At 45.2% G+C, this 12,999-nt stretch overlaps 1 pseudogene; it reads right to left on the bottom strand.

The window, feature by feature from the left end:
- Window positions 1-924: 924 nt before the first annotated feature.
- Window positions 925-6,070, bottom strand: LOC8052482 (annotated as a pseudogene).
- Between the last annotated feature and the right edge of the window lie 6,929 nt (window positions 6,071-12,999).

Raw genomic sequence — 12,999 nt, 5'->3', positions numbered from 1 at the left:
GCCGGATTCCGTTCGATCGTCGTGAAGTGACTATCGTCGACACTGCATATTGGATATGCTGTGTTATTTGAGAACTTTCTCAGATCCTGTTCGGATAACGCTGAACCGTGGGGTCGGCACCGTGGGGTACGTACACTATATGTTGTTCGATTGATGGGACTTGTTGAATTTCATGCTGTGGGCGGGGAATGTCCATGCAGTTCGCATATCCTGTGTGGTCAAATATTTTCGACGGTTAAGACCTTTGTAGATTGACACGGCTGAGTGTATGGTGCCGTAAAAAGATCAACATACTATGAACCAAACATTCCAGTTGCATTTGTTCTGTCGCGCACGAACTCACCAAAAAACAGCTTTCATTTCTTTGTTTTTGTTTCCAAAAATAGTACAATTCATTCTTAAAAACCCCGAGAAATTTAATTCGCCATAAAACACAAAATAGAAATAACGCGGCAATTTAGCCTCCATTAACGTCCGGAAGTGCGCTTACGCAGGCCGCCACAGCCCACTTACCAGAAAACCCACAGCCCATCGCAGTCGGGCGACACTAACGTACCCTCTCAAAACCAGGGACGCGCACTGTAAATCGCTTCGTTCGAGACTGCCGCTGAAAAGGTCTATATTAGAGCGAAAAGGCAAAACTTATTTGGATGACAGCATGGCTAAATATTAGTAACCTCTACTGGAATTTATTTTTTTACATTAAGAATACCAAGAAAACATTGGGAAAGCATAATTATTTTATTTAATCCGCAACTGCTGAAGTGTATGCAAAGGATCTCTGTTAAAAAAAGTTGGCATAATAATGCCACATATTTTCTCACAGAGTTCTCAAAAGGCATAGCAGCAATAGGTGTCATATACACCCACACCTTATTTACTTTTATTGATCCTAAAAAAGTTTATCGTTTAATTCCCAACAGAACTGCACAAGCCTCACAACGAAATGCACACATCAGCCAAGGATGATGTCTGTCACGAGCTTGTTGAAGTCGTCCGGAAACTTCAGGTGGAGATTGTGCTTTCCTTCTGGTATAACTAGGGTGTGTGCTTTCCGGTGTTTATTTGTGAGAAAAATCGGCGGATGTTTTTCGGTGTTTATTTATTTTCAAAACACCAGTGTATTTCGGTAAAACGTCTCACGTCGAGGCTAAAATCAGTGATTATCGGTGAAAAAAAGCGATTGATCACAGACAAAGATTTCCAATTTTATTCACATAGTTCATACACTTAAAACTTGTGTTTGGGCGAGTTGGTTCATACTGGTTTAAAAGGGTAAAAAGCGCAACACAACAAGGACAATGAAGACACGAAGACGACAGGACGGGCGCTAACTCACAACTGATTTTATTTGCCAACCCACACTGCAACCAATCACCGCTCTCACAAGCAACTATCTAGAAACATTACTTCTTGTGAGAGCGGTGATTGGTTGCAGTGTGGGTTGGCATACGATCTTGTGTATAAAAGTGACAGTGTTGTTTCTAATAAAATCAGTTGTGAGTTAGCGCCCGTCCTGTCGTCTTCGTGTCTTCATTGTCCTTGTTGTGTTGCGCTTTTTACCCTTTTAAATTCATACACTTCTTCTCTAGGAAGCAACTATTTCTCACACTTGGTTATTATAGTAGATGCAAGCATACGTTCATGCTTGCATCTACACGCAAGGAAAGTGCTGCCGTCATGGTAGCACGTTCCTTGCGGTTCGCAACCCGCATTTATGAAAACGCACGCTCCTGTACGACACGGACGTCGGCAGTGTCTTCCAGGAACCACAGCAACCTCTAAATACATGGCTTGCACCGACATCACTTGGCCAGACACAATGAGGAAAAGGCACGTGAGAGCCTACCCTCCACTGCGTTAATTTGTCCACAAAAGGGGGCCATGTGAGACACTATGGGGGAAATGGGTGTAGGCCCGTTTGTCGTGTGCGCATTCGTCATAGGCCAACTGGTAATAGGCCTGTTCGTCACCGCGGAACATTCGTCATAGGGGAATTTGTCCCTAGGAACGTTTGTCACTGTGCGAACCGGATATTTGAATTTGCCCAACATTTATTCACCTGGCTGAGCATGCGTATGAGAGCTTAGCTTCCACTGCGTTCACTATACGCTTTTGACCCCCAGAAAGGGGGGCGGACTGACGCCACCTGCAAGCCATGTATAAGCACTGGAAGAATGCAGGATCTGCGAGATGACACGTTTGACGAACCTCTACGGGGAAAGGGTTTCGTTAGGTCGGAAACTAGCAACGACCGGTGTTTTTCGGTTTTAACCAAGGCAAAAAGATCCAACCACCGATGTTTTTTGGTTTTAACCGATTTTATATTTTCGTCACCGACGGATGTTTATCGGTGTTTTTCGGTTAAAATCGGAAAATGCACACCCTAGGTATAACTAGGGTGTGTACTTTCCGGTGTTTATTTGTGGGAAAAATCGGCGGATGTTTTTCGGCGTTTATTTATTTTCGAAACACCGGTGTATTTCGATGGAACGTCTCACGACAAGGCTAAAACCTGTGATTATCAGTGGAAAAAAAATGTGATTGATCACGGACAGAGTTCCAATTTTATTCACATATTTTATATACTTTTTGTCAAGGAAGCATCTATTTCTCACGCTTGGTTATTGTAGTATATGCAAGCATACTTCGAGAGGCTTGCATCCGTCATGGCAGCACGTTCATTGCGGTTCACAACCCGCAATTTTGAAAACACACGTTCCACATTTGCGCTGGTCACAGGAAATCCCAAAATGTCCAGCGAGGCTTGGGACAGTAGTGGCCAGTCAGGTAAATGAAGTTTCCAAAATAACACTGGATCAACGGTGCTAGTCACAGCCTACTGGCGGTAACAAAGAAACTCTGATTCTAGGTTTCTCAGCTAGTGCTCGTCTCGGAGGACCAGCCGATAGATACTTTCATAGGGCGCAAATCCCTCTGGCAGCTTCACTTTTATGCACGGATTAACAATTTGCACGCGGAACCAGAACGACGATTCCTCCATGATGAATGATGAAAACCCCCACGCCAACAAAACCTTTTTTCCGTTTCCCCAAAAGCCCATGGAAACTAAACAAATAACAATGAACGCATCTCAGTTCTCAAAGGTCAGTAGCCCTGTACGACACGGACGTTGGCAGTGTCTTCCAGGAACCAAAGCAACCTCTGAATACATGGCTTGCACCGACATCACTTGGCCATACACAATGGGGAAAGGGCACGTGAGAGCGTACCCTCCACTGCGTTAATTTTTCCACAAAAGGGGGCCATGGGAGACACAATGGGGGAAAGGCGTGTGAGAGCTTAGCTTCCATTGCGTTAGCTAGACGCTTTTGACCCCCAGAAAGGAGGGCGGACTGACGCCACTTGCAAGCCATGTATAGACCCTGGAATAATGCAGGATCCACGAGATAACACGTTTGACGAACCTCTACGGGGAAAGGGTTTCGCTAGGTCGGTGTTTTTCGGTTTTAACCAGGACGAAAATATCCAACCATCGGTGTTTTTAGGTTTTAACCGATTTTATATTTTCGTCACCGACGGATGTTTATCGGTGTTTTTCGGTTAAAACCGGAAAATACACACCCTAGGTATAACGCACAACCTGCAAAAGAAACAAACGAAAGCCATGCATTTATTTTATTTGGTTCCACGAAAAACAAGAAATGTTTGCAAAATTGTTGCTCTAAATTTTCCAGCTAGTACAATCTATGCTAACACTTGTTTGGCCTCCAGAGTACACGCATTGAAACACTCAGCCTTTTCTAGAACAAGGACCCACCAACAAGAATTGATATGGCAATATCAGGTCTGGCCCATTATTACTTTATTTATGTCCATGCTGTTATCAGAAGGCTCAGCAATAATTCTAAAGCGACTAGAGTATAATTAAAGACAACCCGGTGAAGTGCAAGACGGGTCATCTGAAGCATTTATCTTTTGCACTGGGGTGCAAGAGGTGGAAATGTGAACGTACCAAGATCAATTAGGGAAGCAGAGAGGAAGGAACATAATTTGTGTTTCCAGAGACATGAAAACGAAAAATGGAATCGACGGCATTAAAACCGTGTTGACATAGAGGGGGCAAAACCCTACACGACATTCTGAGCGCGGCGTTTCTGACATGTCAATTCAGCTCTGCTTGTCACCGCATTCAGCGTCTCTCACTGGATTATAAATCCAGTTGCACCCCAAGCAGACAAACACTTTCAGCGGTTGCTGAGCCAACTTCAGTTGGAGGCTTGCAGTTCTAGTCACTTGTTGGCTGTATACGTTGCACACGCATTAGAATGTGCTAACTGCTGTAGGTTCAACAGGAACTGAGGGTGCCCTTTTATCTAAATAGATGCGCAGATCAGTAGCGTACCAACTTGTCCTTAAGTGGGAAGGCAAAGCAACCCCCCCCCCCCCCCCCCCCCCAGGGCCAGGGGGCGGTGCCCTAGATATCCCTTGGGCGCCGTCAGTGCCCAGTGGCGGCTGTTTCAGGGAGGGGAAAATGGGGGGGGGGGGGGGATCACATGCCTTGCTCCCGCACTCAGAACTGGGGGGAAAAGCTCGCCCCCCCCCCCCCCCCCCTGGCGGGTACGCCCATTTTAGGGTGTCTACCAAATTGCTTCTCTCTGATTTTTCTAGTTTTTCTTTCAATTTTTCGATTAAATTTCCTGACCACTAGAGCAGGAAAAAAAATGTCGAGGATGGGCTTGCAGCGGCTCTTTGATTCGGTGAATCGGGTGGTGGCTTACGCCGCCTAGCGATGCCTCGGGCAACTATTACTAAGCGTGACTGCCAACCATGCCACTGCACGCCGCACCCTCCCGCTTCGTTGAGAGTTACTGCGCCTCTCACGCCGGTCACTTTCCCTGAAATAACCAATTTCCTGAAGATTTCAACTGCGATTCCTTGACTTTTCCATATGGCTTAATATTCCTTGACAATTCCAGGTTTTCCAGCTTGGTAGACATCCTGATGTCTAAACGCAGAGAAGGGGGCTCACTTATATAGGGCAATGTGGCGGAGCAAGTATAGGCAGGATGTTCCGGTGGCAATAGGGGGTCTTTTCCTCCGCGCACGATGAGGGTTGGGCAGCGAATTTTAGCTAGATCGGCTCTGCACACGTCTACGCCCTGGTTGTGCAGTAGACGCTTGTAGAAGTCGCAGTAGTCGCACCAGAGTTTTTGAAAGCGCTCGGGTCCGTAGAGAGCCTCTATTGGCTCCCGCATATGTTTGCTCCACTGCTCCATATTCCTGGTGGCTGCGTGAGCGACAGCGTGTCGGTAGTGGCGTAGTCCGTTTTACCTTGCCCTAGTTCGGGCGAAGCTCATGGTCTTTGTTTTGTCAAAGATTAAAAACGTTGCGTCTTCAGTGGAATTTGCGGCGTATGAGGTAGCCACCAATTGCTGTGCGCTTTACCTAGTAAAAAAAAAACATATTTGGCCAAAACATTCTCGAACTACTGACCAGACCATTGAGTCCCCAACAAAATAGCACAACTGATACCGAAAAACACCGAATCTGCGAGAAAAAACAAAACCCGTAAAAAAACATCCCCGAATTAAGAGAAGATTAAAGTCCGAAGGTAGGGAATCCTAGTTAGAATCCATGCTCAACAGCAACAAACTTTTAACCCGTGTCGGTCGAGGACACCTTAATATACAGTAGGAAATTCAAAGCGACCTTATACCTTCCACTAGCTGCACATCGGTGTCTTCAATGTAAGAATTCCCTCCAAAAGCGACGAGCTTCTCGATGCGCTCGAGGTACGTGGCTGCAAGGATCATTCCTGTGATGGCTCAGCCGCTCCAACCCAGAACATTGTACTTCTTGTGGCCCAGTTGCTGCGGGAGAATATAAAAAAATATTGAATGTGAGGGAAAACCAACGACGAAAGGAAAAACTACACCCCTATAATGATAAATCCGAGACAGGGAAAAATTTAAAAAAAAATGTTGACGGTGTTTTGAAGTGTGACGCTATGAAGTAAAGTAGTAGCTGTGTTTTGAGACGTCTTGTGTGTCTGCCCTTTCTTCTTACTTTTTTAACATTTTTTGTGACATTTTAACTTTTTTAGCATTTTAACAATGCGTCTCGGAAGACAGTGGTGACATGGCAGTTTATTTTAAAGAGCCACGTTCAAGGTGAGAAGGTGGCACAGTAAGGCTCAATAATAGAGAAACAAAGAACAATGCTAAACAGCATACTAGGCAAGCTCCCAAGACTGCCCTCCTGGTGTAACCTTTTGAGGTAAACAGAATAGGCCAAGTCTATCTTATACTTCAAATGAAGACACAGCAACACCAATTTTATTAAACATAAGACAAACTGTTTCAGGCATTTCAGGCGATTTCAGACCCAGGCTCTTCCGCCTCGGTCTGAAATCGCGACGATCTCCTAGTAACGGCGAAGGGCATCGCACGAAATACTTTTGTAGAGTCCAGTGGTGAGCGCAGCGGGAATTCCGGCGGCGCAACACCTGGGTCTGAAATTGGGGCACCGGTTGGTACCGCGCGGTACCAGTGGCTCTGCAGAACCACTGGAACCAGCCGGCTCCGCCTGGATCTAAAATTGGGGCACCAGTTTATATCCCGCCAGGAACTACGCGGTTCCAGGCAAGATGCAAACTGGTGCCCCAATTTTGGGTCCAGGCGGAACCGGCATTTTTCATTCCAGCCTGCATCTGACATTTCGTACGGGCAGAGTTAATTATTGTTTCTCTATCTTGTCGCATTAGTCAGTAGTGCAAGTGCACTTGTTTCGTTCATAGGGTCTTTTCGTACATCGCACGCAAGAGCACGCAAAGTTTTGCGTTGCTTGCGACAGCTTGTGCCGTCACTTTGAAAGTAGATCGAGCTCGCGCCCATAATCCACAGCCGACGTTTTCCGATAAGTCCATAATGTAATAGCTACGCTGGTTCCTCGCGGTTGTCAACAAAGAATACCCGAATACGCATTTACCATTTTTCAACAACTTTAAATTTGAGAACTAAGCTCACTTTGCTTACCGGCCAGTTTTGTTCGCCAATGCTTACAAAAGAAAGCGAGTAAGCGTCCAAAGACAGAAGAGGTAAAATGAGGCAGACAATTGTAGCCCCTATTGCGCACTTACTTCAACGCATAGTTAGAAAAGGAATCGACACTGCCGACTGTACTCCAGTGTTTCTATATATTATTAAAGAGATGTGGTTAGCCTACAACAGGCCTAATTACCTTTCAAGAAGCTCTAATTAGACACTAGACCTCGCCCCAGATTTTGTATTGTGACTCCAGCATAGAAAATACGATGCAACACACAGCATACAAAAGGAACAGTAAAATAAATAAAGTTCTAAACCAAATCTAAACCAAATATTTATCCGCACTGCTGATTTAATGTGAGTGCATTAACTGTCCCATGGAAAGAAGCTGGCGTTGTCTGTAACCGGCTGTATACAGCAGCGAAACGGCAGTTAAATTCCCATCGGCCAAAAGCACAGCAACGCAGATGCATTGTCACGGAAGCCGTGGAGCCGGCGGGGTTCGCCGCGCATGCGCAGTGGGGGAGCGTGATGTCACCGCCGGAGCGCCGTGTGAAAAAGGAAGATGTGGCGCGCGGCTTGTAGGAATGCGCTGCGTGTCCTACTCGTAAGCAGTCTTACGTGTCTTTGGCGTGCGCTATAGTTTTTTTCTTCGTGTGTAAGTGTTTTATTCAGCAGCGTGTTCTTATGTTGTAATGCTCTCCAACAATTGAACAGCCTACTGACATCAGATACACTGATTTTTTTCTTTTCCACTGCTCCGTGCGGGAACTATGGGGTGCTTTAGAAAACGCGCGTAGTGTCGCTAGCGGAGCTGGCGTTCGACAGTGAGACGCGTTCAGCAGCCTGCGGTGCCTTTTCGCGTGCAAAACTGTGGCGGCGGAAGCGCGCACGGGCGGAACTTTGACTTTTTGAGCCGATAAGTTGAGGGTGACGCTGCATGAGGGCTGGGGCAGACATAAGAATATCTAGCTGTTCTCCGCTTCTTATATATGCCAGAAAAATAAACTTCACATCTTCTATTAATCACACTGCATGTTGGTGCAAAAAGTGGAGCCAAAGCACCTTTTCGCATTATGGACGAGGCATTTATATTCTGAAATTTATCTGCCACAAATTCATTGAGTTCAGGGTGAAGAAAAAAATCAAGATTATTTAAATCACGATTTAAGCCACACCAATATCACTGTGATCACTTCATGTCCACGTCCATGAAACATGAAATATAATTCCACGAAGTTGAAGTTCCAGTGTTGGAGAAAATACTCGATAAAAGTAAATACCTGCTTCATAAGGTATTTAAAAAATTACTCAAGTTACCTTCACTGTAAAGTATCTTGAGTAGAGTACAAATACTTGGAAATGTAATTCAGTTACTTTTGAAGATACTTCCGCGTTGCGTAATTTGCATCGACGTCAGTGACAACGACATTTATACAGTTGCGCAAATCTGGTTTCCCAGAATGGTTTATTTGCGCGAACCAAAACAAAACAGAAAAAAAACATCGTAAGGCTATTTTATGCAGTCCAACTATAAGGAACAGAATATTGTCACTAATGACCAATTATGAGGCGGCGAATAATTGAAGAAACTAAACGTTTACCGGGGCGAACTTGTGCCCAAAACAAAATAGAGAAAGGCTAGCGTCGCAGATGTCGATGTCGGCGAGACAGCAGGATCGAGCGCTGGGACGAGACTGACACCGAACCAAAAAAATAAAAAATTGGCTCGCTTTTGTAAGTTTATACCTTGATGATGGTACTTGATGAGAAATTTAGCCACTGCAGTACAACCGCTAACCTGGGGGTTTTAACGTGCATCATGCAGTAGTGATTACACGAACGCGTGCCGTTGCGAAACTCATCCAGATCGAAAGGGGCGGAGGCGGTGGGCATCGAACCAAGGAGGTTCCCAGCGCAAGCTTTCGCTATCGCCACGCGGAGCACCTTTTGCACCCGCGTGGGTTTCTCGAACATAGAACGTTCCTGGCGTAGAATATTCGTAAATCGATCACACAACCAAATTCTCGAACTCACGAGAATGTAAAGTTGAAAGAATAAATAAAAGAGGAGTCCGCTCCTTGGAATCGAACCCGGAGACTCCGCGCGAGAGCCAAGCGCGGTAACCATTCGGCCTCGCGCTCGCTCGGCGACGCGCGTGGCAATATCACTGATACAAGTTACAAAACATTTTTGGTGGTGGTGGTGGAAAACCTCTTTATTGGTCCTGCGAAAACCCCTACCCCTCCGTCACCCCTTCACCAACACACCTACGCACAGTCTGCCGGTGAAGCAAGCGCCGGGTTCGCTGGACGAAACCCCTTTGTCCCTCCAAGTCCACACACATCACACCATCCTTGAAGTCCTCCGGCCAGTGGGACAGAAATAACGAGGTCGCTTTAGCTATAGTGACATCGCTGAATATCACGTCCTGCGGCGCACCTTGGGCGCATCGTTTAACTATAGGATCCGAACATTTCGGTGTAGGACGTTTCGGTGTAGGGCATTTCGGTGCGGTCTTTTCGGTGCACGGACGTTTCGGTGCACGGACTTTTCGGTGCGCGGTCTTTTCGGTGCACGGACTTTTCGGTGCACAGACATTTCGGTGCACGAAAAATCAAAATCATTGTTTTTTTTTGTTTTTTTTTTCACTAAAAGTTATAGCACTATTCTAACTAAAAATTAATTTTTTTAGCAGTTTATAAACTTGTAGACTAATCCATTAACGGTCACTTACTGATAAACTACCTAAGTGACTTTCTTAGGCGCAATGCCATCTCGCGTGAGGATTGGAGACGTTGGACGTTATGGTTCGTTTGCCGGTGTATCTTTTCCAACGTACGCACTAGACTCATCATATCGTGTTTGCGCGTTGGGTCAATACAGGCGTTCTCGGCAATCCTCACGCAGGATGGTATTGCGCCTAACAAAGTCACTTAGGTGGGATATCAGTAAGTGGCCATAAATGGATGACCAACTCTAAAAATTTATAAAGTGCGAAGAAATCAATTTCTAGCTAAAACAGTGCTTCTTACGTTTAGAAAAAACTAAAAAAAAAAAAAAAGAAACCTCTTGATTTTGATTTCCTGTGCACCGAAATGTCTGTGCACCCAAAAGTCTGCGCACCTAAATGTCCGCGCATCGAAAAGTCGGACACCGAAAAGTCCGTGCACCGAAAAGTCGGCAGTGGTCGTACCTTCTTCAAGTTGGTTGCGTTCAGAAAGGTGCTCAGCGTTGGGGTGCGCTTTGTTGGGATTTTGAGAGGTCATCCAGCTTTTAGTTCGTTTCCTGTCCTGTTCTCCGGTTATCAATGTTCGCTCACAGACATTGTTCGCGAGAGCAATAAGTGCCGGACTGACCACAAAAAAAAAAAAAGAAGCAAAAGGAAGCCTAGACGTTTTGCCCTAGGGGAATCAAATATACAACAAGCAAAACAAATATGTTTTCATTTTTTCTTTTCTATCCACTTCTCTTTTTCTATTTGCTATTTTCTTGACACTCAAGTGTGCATTGTTGTCGTAGGTCGTTTCCCGGTCTGCGTCGCTCCTCAGAGTGGCATTCAATCCTAACTTCCGTAACGCTACCCCTTTTGTTTAAGGATTTTTTGGGGGAAACTCTAGGAAACAAAAAGCGCCTTTGGGAAGGAGAGGGGAAAAACCTTCATTGTACGAACTTTGGCTTGAGATATGAGTCAAAATCGGCAAAGCGATGTTTTTCTTACAAGCTCAACCAAAGGGGTTCCCGAATCTCACTAAAGTCACCTTAGCTAATCGGAGCTATAGTCGGTTACAAGTCAAGAAGGTAGGAGAAGCTCCTCCCACAAGCGTGATGCGCCCGCTTCAAATCTCTCCGCAGTCGAAAGAAGAGTTCGCTGGAAAGGCTCCTTGTTCCGCTTCAATTGATTCCAACTTGTCTCCGATCCCACTTTTTAAGAAAGCGACCTTTGTATTTATTGGAGGGGGAACCGAGCCCCTGAACGCAGCCTTTGTATCCATCGGAGGGGGAAGCCAATCCCCGCAAGTCGTATTCGTTTCCATCGGAGGGGAAAAACTCTAATCTCCCTCTCGTGGCTTCCACAATGCTAAGTCGAAAGATAAAGCAAATATGTACAAAAGGCAAGACCCTCCTCGCGCGTTGGCCGCAGCGTCACGGAAACGATGGGACGCTACTGGATACGGAGGTGTCGGAGGGATATATGATTCCCTTTGAGGGGCATTTGCCGCTACCTTCTTAACCTGTAACCGACTATAGTAACAGGATTTAGTAGCTCGAAAAAATGTTCACGTCTGCTCGTGCCACGCCCACGCCACTTCACACCGAAAAACTTGGAAAATGGCGGAATGTCGAAAATGTATTTGACATAATCAGTACAAGATACTCATAAATGTATTTAAAATCAAGTATAAAATACTCTCGATCAAAAGTATTTGCAAGATACCAAGATACTTCAAAAAGTATTTGAAATACAGTATCTTGAGTAGAGTATGTGAGATAGGCACTAGTCTGCACGAAACGAGTTTTGACGAAACGATAGGGACCCATGTGAAGAAAGGCGATTTCCACGTTCGAAAGAAGGCTGATCAAAAACGAAAGCAAACCCCATAAAGTGCCATACTCAAACGTCGATTGTCCAGTGATTCCAAGTTTCATTGTAGTTTTCCTTTGATTCATTTTTGTCACTTTTTGTACCGTCCAAATCTTCCTTCATGGAGTACAAACGGCATGCATACTAGTCCGGAAATATCGACACGCACGACAGGGACGAAACGTCTTTGGAAGGGGACACTAATGACATTGGCATTGCATACCCGCAAGTGTGGCATGGTATTTCAGTTCGTCTCCTTGGCGCTAACATATGTAAACGTTACTAATACAAAAAAAAAGGAAAAACGCTGAGCGTAAGGCGGCAGTGTACAATGTCAGCCTCCCGGGCGGCGGAGAAAAGCTCACCGGAGAAAAGCTCACCGCAAAACCGGCAGATGCGGAGAAAAGCTCACTGGCCTTTGAGCGGATGCAAAGAATAGCTCACCAATATATATTTTTTTTCTTAACTTAGCGGATTCTGCGCCAAACGTGGCAATTTAACACAATTCGCATTCGTCACTTCATTAAACAAGACAATTTATTGACAGCTGACAGTACGCCATCGGTAGCTCTGTCAGATAAAGAGTGAACCGTTTCAGCTCCGAATATTGTGTACTGCCTAATAGATAGGTGCGTGTTCGTTGATGTAATCAGTGTCCGCTACGCTGTTTTCTTTCTGTTAATATTTCACTAAAAAAACTTTAGTTGCGAGAACAGCTTCGTCGTGTCGTGTTTGTTGTTTTCACTCCATCGTCGTCATTGGAGCGGTTTTCATCATGTATAACGTTTACCAACTCGCCCTACTCGCTACCTTACAGAATTAAGGCTACTTCTTATGAAGGTCACGAGTAACAACGGTGGTAGTGTGTGGCTCTGAAGGTCATGGGTGGCTCATCATAGAAGGGCACTATCACACAAAGGCAACTGTTTTCAAAAGTTAACAAAAGCTTCGAAGAGAACTTCAGGCATCGCGTTGTTGCGTATGCACTTTCAGATTTTCGGCATTTACAGTTTTGATTTTTAGGTTTTAGGCAGACATTAAGTTTTCTATCTTTTTCCTGTTCTTCAAGTTCATAAAGTTTTCAGTTAGGCTTTCGTTGCCTAGAGAGTAAGCCACAGAAAACGCTCGCCCACAATTATTATTTTGGGAGCAGTATACCCCATAACGATTAACAAATATTACAAAAAAAACATTTTCTTTTTTACAAAGCTGACGAATTTTAATAATAATAAATTGATATATGTTACGCGTAATCCAACAGCCTCCATATAAATAGAAGGAAAAAAATCGGTTAGCCTTTCTCCGCACACGCCGTTTTTGCGGGGAGCTTTTCTCCGGGATTCAGCCGTCCCGACACAGTGGCAGACATAATCGGGAGACCTAGAGTGCCTTCATGTGCGCTTC

The sequence above is a fragment of the Ixodes scapularis genome, unplaced genomic scaffold (assembly GCF_016920785.2).
Source record: "Ixodes scapularis isolate PalLabHiFi unplaced genomic scaffold, ASM1692078v2 PGA_scaffold3__209_contigs__length_174095766, whole genome shotgun sequence".
NCBI lineage: Eukaryota > Metazoa > Arthropoda > Arachnida > Ixodida > Ixodidae > Ixodes > Ixodes scapularis.
Note: the sequence above shows the minus strand (reverse complement) of the source record. Positions and strands in the feature narration are given on the sequence as shown.